This window comes from Triticum aestivum, chromosome 4A (genome assembly GCF_018294505.1).
Source record: "Triticum aestivum cultivar Chinese Spring chromosome 4A, IWGSC CS RefSeq v2.1, whole genome shotgun sequence".
Taxonomy (NCBI): Eukaryota; Viridiplantae; Streptophyta; class Magnoliopsida; order Poales; family Poaceae; genus Triticum; species Triticum aestivum.
In genome coordinates this window covers 356643381-356651134 of record NC_057803.1, presented here as the reverse complement: position 1 = coordinate 356651134, position 7754 = coordinate 356643381, and positions in this window count along the sequence as shown.

Genomic DNA, 7754 nt, shown 5'->3' with positions numbered 1-7754 from the left:
TGATGTACCGAAGGTAGTTTGGAGTCCCGGATATGACCACGGACATGACGAGGGGTCTCGGAATGGTCGAGGCATAAAGATCGATATTGATATATTGGAAGCCTATGTTTGGACATCGGAATGGTTTTGGGTGAGTTCGGGCATTTACCGGAGTACCGGGGGGTTACCGGAACCCCCGGGGAGGATATGGGCCTTATTGGGCATTAGTGGAACAGAGGAGAGGAAGGCCAAGGAGGAGGGCGGGCCCCCCTAGCCCCATCCGAATTGGGTGGGGGGGGCACCCCCCCTTCCTTCATTCTCTCCCACTCCTACTAGGGAAAGAGGGAAGTCCTACTCCCTAGGGCGCGCCATAGAGAGGGCCGGCCCTCCCCTCCTCCACTCCTTTATATACCGGGGAGAGGGGGCACCCCATAGACACACAAGTTGATCTCTTAGCCGTGTGCGATGCCCCTTCCACATATTTCCACCTCGGTCATATCGTTGTAGTGCTTAGGCGAAGCCCTGCATCGGTAACTTCATCATCACCGCCATCACGCCGTCGTGCTGACGAAGCTCTCCCCCGACACTCAGCTGGATCTAGAGTTTGTGGGACGTCACCGAGCTGAACGTGTGCAGATCGCGGAGGTACCATACCTTCGGTGCTAGGATCAGTCGGATCGTGAAGACGTACGACTACATCAACCGCATTGTCATAATGCTTCCGCTTATGGTCTACGAGGGTACGTAGACAACACTCTCCCCTCTCATTGCTATGCATCACCTAGATGGATCTTGCGTGTGCGTAGGATTTTTTTTGAAATTACTGCGTTCCTCAACACACATGTATGGAAATATATCACAACTAAGCAACGGAATCAGGAGATGAATAGTTGCAACAAAGAATGAAGCTAAGAATAGCTGAAGGTACAACACACTGACCTGATTTGCTGATTTTGTAGGACCATGTCTTGTTGGATGCTGGCCTCCTCCTGACCAATCAATCGATGCAATGGTCTTACTAAAATTGTACGAGAAGGAAATCACGGTGGCAAATGCAAAACCTAGGAAAGGAGATCAAGGAACGAAATTAAATTGTGAAAAAATTGGACCTCGCAATCAAACCTTACAAGGGGGCGAGGAGTACAGGAGTATCAAAGATAGGACGCATCCAGATTTTGGCTGATGGTGAAGTGGAGAGCCACATAGGGGTCATATCCATCGTGTGGAAATAGGAGCAAGTCAATTGACGTTGTCATCGCTGTCGTGTTGCAACTGAGGTCAACAGATGCCCCAGCCGATGAGGCACCACTGTCGGTGTCAAAACCGCCCGATCTCGAGTAGGGGGTCCCGAACTGTGCGTTTGAGGATCGAAGGTAACAGGAGGCAGGGGACACGATGTTTATCTAGGTTCAGGCCCTCTTGATGGAGGTAATACCCTACTTCCTGCTTGATTGACTTTGATGAGTATAGGGGTTACAAGAGTTGATCTACCTTGAGATCGTAATGGATAAACCCTAGAGGTCTAGCTTGTATAAATTCTGATTGCCTCTACGGACTAAACCCTCCGGTTTATATAGTCACCGGAGGGACCTAGGGTTATATAGAGTTGATTACAGAGAAAGGAATCTTCACATCCGAACACCAAGCTTGCCATCCATGCAAAGGAGAGTCCCATCCGGACACGGGGGAAGGCCTTCTACCTTGTATCTTCACGGTCCATCAGTCCGGCCCATGCCGCATAGCCTGACCATCCGAGGACCCCTTAATCCAGGACTCCCTCAACCGCAACGGCCAACGGTTGGGTCGCCTCAAGGGTCTGCTCTCTCCCATGTGAAAGCAAAATGGGGAAGAAAAGTTTAGCTCGAATCCCAGCCGGCGCGCCTTGACTATCAGCGACACCTCCTTGCCCACGTGGATCCGTCGCGTGCTCATTTTCGTTGCTGATCATGGGAGTACAAGAAGAAATTTAAAAGGTTGGTGATTTTCTATTTGGCTTTTTTACAGTTCACGGTGGAGGACAGGGCGAGGGCGGCGGGGGTGGTTGAGCTGATGGAAGGCAATCAGCGGGGGAGGCGATGCCACAAACGCCACCCGCAGGCCTGAATCAACCAGAGTGTTCCGATTTTGCTATGGGAATAGCGGCCCTCGCGGCGTCAGCCCTGTCCATCGCCCATTCCAGAGCGGAAGATGATCCGCAGCCCATGCGCGCATTGACCAAGGCATCTAATGGCAAGGAGCGCCTAGAACAGCCGATCTAATGGCCAAAATTGCTAGTGCCCTGAGATGGCTGGATTAGTGCTCAGTTATAATGTCTTTAAATACGCAGTGTTTTTTCGGTACTGTTTTTGCTCTAGTTTTTTAACCGTTTATTGAAATTAGGCATATGATATATCGTTGGAAAGCTATGGATTAGGCGCAACTTCGCCATGTTGAACACTTTTCGAAATTCCTCATGGTTTAAGAGTAGTTTTGAAAATGGTGCGGCCCATGACGAGTGGCAGCGAGCATTTTTTCGCGTTTTTTTAAACCGCTCGTCGGAATGAAGCAAATGATACACCGTTGGATAGATATCGTCAAGGCGCATCTTTTTCATAACTATTGTTTTCTCTAACTCGTCACGGTTTAAGAGCAGTTTCAAAATTACTAAATCGCGGAATTCTGTTTTTCAAAATTTTTAAAATTTTCGATACTGTTTTCGCTCCAGTTTATTAAATGTTTTTCCAAACGAGGCGTGTAATATACCGTTGAAAATCTATGGACGAGGCGCAACTTTCATATGTTGAAATTCTTTTGAGATTCCTTACGGTTTTAAGTTAATTTTAAAAATCGTGCGATGGAGGACGAGTGACAACGGCCATTTTTTGTGAAATTTTTACAAACCGGTTGTCGAAATGATTCAAATGATATGCCGTTGGAAAGGTATCGACGAGACCAACTTTTTCATGTAGAACACTCTCTCTAATTCCTTACGGTTTAAGAGCAGTTTTAAATTTACCGAAATGCGGACACTCTGTTTTTCGCGACACCCAAATCGACGTGGGTACTTCATCCGACTGAAAACCACACTGCATTGAATGAAAGACCACACTGCATCAGACGTGTTAGAGAACTGCATGATTTATTTTATTTAAACGTAATTTTTTTTCAAGGACGAGAAAGTAGAGTGCACTTCACATCGGGTGTAAATGAACCACAGCACTATCAATAAGTGAACCGCATTACTTTTTTGTCGTTCGTAAATTTTCCTAAACGAGGTGGAGTGCACTTCATGTCGAGTGTTGGTGAACCGCAAGACTATGAAAAGTGAACCTAGAGACTACCGTAAACGGGCCGTACTGCATCAGACAGAAAACCACACTTATTTAGACTAAAAACAACACTTCAATGGACAGACAACTGCACTGCATGATTTATTTTTTGTGGGACGTAAATTTTCCCAAACGAGGTGGAGTGCACTTGTTTAGACTAAAACCCGCACTTCATCAGACACACAAGTGCACTGCATGATTTCTTTTTTATGGGACGTAAATTTTCCCAAACGAAGTGGAGTGCACTTCATGTCAAGCATTGGTGAACCGCAATCCTATGAAAAGTGAACCTCAAGACTACCGTAAACGGACTGCGACACCACCAAAAGTGAACCGCTTGAGTTTTTTCCAAACTCAATTTTTTTACGTGCGTAGACCGAGCGAGTGGACCACAGGGACTGAGCAAGTAGGCTACATCTAATAAGAAAGCGAGCTTCTTTTCAGATGCTTCTAATAAGAATCGAGTGAATTAAATAAGGCAGGCGTAAGTGAACTGCGACACTACCAAGAATGAGCTTCCTTATCATTTTTCTTTTATTTAGCGGATCACCAAACCATATATAATGAGTTGCATCATTAGTCAAACATTTTTTTGTCACACAATCCTTTCTACTTTTCAATTCTTACAACGAACCACGTAGCTTGGGAGAAGAACTATATTGAGTTTTCCAACAATTACGAAACAAACTTTGCAAGTTTTACATAACAAGCCATCAATCAAATAGAATAAAAAAATAGCAAGACCCGACGAATAGCACAAACCAAACGGCCATATTGAATGAAACTGCATCGTCGCGGTTGCCGAATGGCAACACTCGTGAGACTAAACCGCACACATCGCTTGACCGCGCTGTACATCCATACATAGTCGACAGCGACCAAATCACAGCAACATAGATGACCAACATCGGACCGCACACACACACAGACGAGATGAACCGCTGGAGGTGCACACTACCACACCGCCGAGCTGTACAAAGACACGGAAGAAAAAAGCTTAAATGGATGCGCTGCCGCCTTGCCGGAAGTACATGTGCCAATCCTGCAAACACTCTTTTACCCCCGCTGGAGTTGTGGGCTATGGCATACTTTGGCCGTGTGTACTGTACCGTGGAGGACGGCGCAACAGGTGGAGGACTTGCAGCGGTGGAGGAACCAACAGTGGACTGCACGACCGAGCTGCGTGGACCACGAGCCACTCGTGGGCGAGCTGCAAGTCCTCAATGAGCGTTTGAACTACACTGCATCGAAAACAACTCATCATTTTTTTCTAAAAGCAGTAGAAATGCTTCTGAACAGCACCAAACCTGGACAGGATTCACAAGGCGAACTGCACGGCGTCGCCGTCAGTACTGCATATCATGTATGGGCTGGCACCTCACCGGAATATGATGAAGGGGGGTTGGTGAAGAGCTGGCCTTGGTTCCACACTGCATCACATGCGCATGGACAGAGGGAGGCCGTCAGCGACCTCGAGCTTATCGTGCACCTCCACCTGCGCTTCCATCCCCATTACTACACTTTTGCTTTGAGCTGGGCTGCACGCACACCCGCCGCACTGCACCTCGAGGGACCGTGCACTGCACAGGCACACACGGGAGGCTCACCATGGCTGGAGCGTGCTGCCTGAGCCGGCTTGCTAGCAGGAGGAGAACCAAAGAGGGGCCACGGAGCGGTGGTGGGCGCGGCCGCCTGCGAGGAGACATAACACGTGGGGAAGGCCATGGGAGGCAATCCCGAGAAGATGACAGGCAGCACCAGCAGCTTGATTTGGTCGGGGAAGGGCGGCGCCGGAGCCTATACCGAAGTGGAGCCGCTTGCTCCGTCGCTGGCCAGGGGCGGCGCGATGGGTGAAGATGGTGCCCAGATCCAGCGCAGCGCAGGCCGATCACGAGGGAAGGGAGGGCGTCGTGGGCCATCCAGCATAGCACTGGCCGGTCGGAAGGGTGGGCGCCATGGGGAAAGGCTGGAGGGGGGACGGCACCGACGGTGGATGGTGGGATGCTGCAAACGCGGATCTAGCGCCAGACAACTCGGGGGTTGGTGATGCGGGGCAGCACTATGGAAGATGGAGGTGCCTGGATCTGGCGACCACCGGGGCGTGCCGGCGAGGGGAACCAGGAGGAGGAAGGCGGCGGTGCGGCGCGAGCCCGGTCCAGCGGCGTGCCGGGGCAGTGAGGTGGCAGTCGGGGAGGTGTGGGGCATGGTGGGGCGGGGATCCGACGGTGCGGGGTTGGAAGGGGTAGAAGGTTGGGGGTGGTTGAGCCGTGGCGCGGCGGGGCTCGCCTGGGTGGGTGCGGTGGAGGAAGGTGGGGCGAGGCGGGGCAAAGGTGGAAGAAGGTGAGGTGGTGCTCTGGCGGCGGCGGCGCCGGTAGAAGGTGGAGGGAGGTGGGGGTTTGGATCGGGGGAAGAGGGAGGTGAGTTTCGTGTCGGAGCTGGGTTGGGCTTTGTTGCGGTTTGGTTAGTGGCAGTGGGGTGGTTCAGTTTGCGGGGCAGTGCGGAGAGAGGTGTTATCAGAATAAGCGGTTTTTGTTATTAGAATAAGAGTCTTAAGGGTGTTATCATAATAGACCCACCCTCTATATATATCCAATTGGATGTGGGTTTTCATAAAGCATTATTATTGACATTACCCTTGAGGTAAAAGGTTGGGAGGCAAAACTATAAGCCCCTATCTTTCCGTGTATCCGATTAAAACTTCATACCCACAAGTATTGCGTGAGTGTTAGCAATTGTGATAGACTAAATGATAGTTGAGTATGTGGACTTGCTGAAAAGCTCTTATATTGAATCTTTCCGATGTTATGATAAATTGCAATTGATTCAATGAATGAGATTATAGTTTGCTAGTTTTTCAATGAAGTTTCTGATTCATAATTTACATTGTGAATAGATTGTTACTTCAGTATAAGAAATCATATGACAATATATATATATTGCTATTCTAAGAATGATCATGATGCCTTCATGTCCGTATTTTATTTTATCGACACCTCTATCTCTAAACATGTGGACATATTTTTCGATATTGGCTTCCGCTTGAGGACAAGCGAGGTCTAAGCTTGGGGGAGTTGATATGTCCATTTTGCATCATGCTTTTATATCGATATTTGTTGCATTATGGGCTATTATTACACATTACGTCACAATACATATGCCTTTTATCTCTTAATTTACAAGGTTTACATGAAGAGGGAGAATGCTGGCAGCTGGAATTATGGGAAGGAAAACGAGCAAATATTAGAGACCTATTCTGCATAGCTCCAAAAGTCCTGAAACTCAACGAAAGTCAGTTTTGGAATATACTAAAAATATTGGGCGAAAAAGCACCAGAGGGGGGCCACCCACTGTCCACGAGGGTGGAAGGTGCGCCCTACCCCTGGGCACGCCCCCTGCCTCGTGGGCCACCTGGAAGCCCCCCAATGCCCATCTTCTGGTATAAGGTGTCTTTTGCCTTGGAAAAATCAGAAGGAAGCTTTCGCAACGAAGCTCCACCGACTCAAGGCGGAAGCTTGGCGGAACCAATCTAGGGCTCCGGTGGAGCTGTTCTGCCAGGGAAACATCCCTCCGGGAGGGGGAAATCGTCACCATCATCATCACAATCGATCCTCTCGCCAGGAGGGGGTCAATCGCCATCAACATCTTCACCAGCACCATCTCCTCTCAAACCCTAGTTCATCTCTTGTATCCGATCTTTGTCTCAAAACCTCATATTGGTACCTGTGGGTTGCTAGTAGTGTTGATTACTCCTTGTAGTTGATGCTAGTTGGTTTATTCGGTGGAAGATTATATGTTCAGATCCTTTATGCACATTAATACCCCTCTGATTATGAACATGAATATGATTTGTGACTAGTTACGTTTGTTCCTGAGGACATGGGAGAAATCTTGTTATAAGTAGTCATGTGAATTTGGTATTTGTTCAATATTTCGATGAGATGTATGTTGTCTTTCCTCTAGTGGTGTTATGTGAACGTCGACTATATGATACTTCACCATTGTTTCAGCCAAGGGAAGGCATTGGGAAGTAATAAGTAGATGATGGGTTGCTAGAGTGACAGAAGCTTAAACCCTAGTTTATGCGTTACTTCGTAAGGGGCTGATTTGGATCCATATGTTTCATGCTATGGTTAGATTTACCTTAATTCTTCTTTCTTAGCTGTGGATGCTTGCGAGGGGGGTTAATCATAAGTGGGATGCTTGTCCAAGGAAGGGCAGTACCCAAGCACCGCTCCACCCACATATCAAATTATCAAAGTAACGAATGTGAATCGTATGAGCATGATGAAAACTAGCTTAACAATAATTCCCATGTGTCCTCAGGAGCGCTTTCCTTTGTATAAGAGTTTGTCCAGGCTTGTCCTTTGCTACAAAAAGGATTGGGCCACCTTGCTGCACCTTGTTTACTTTTGTTACTTGTTACCCATTATGAATTACCTTATCACAGAACTATCTGTTATCGATAAT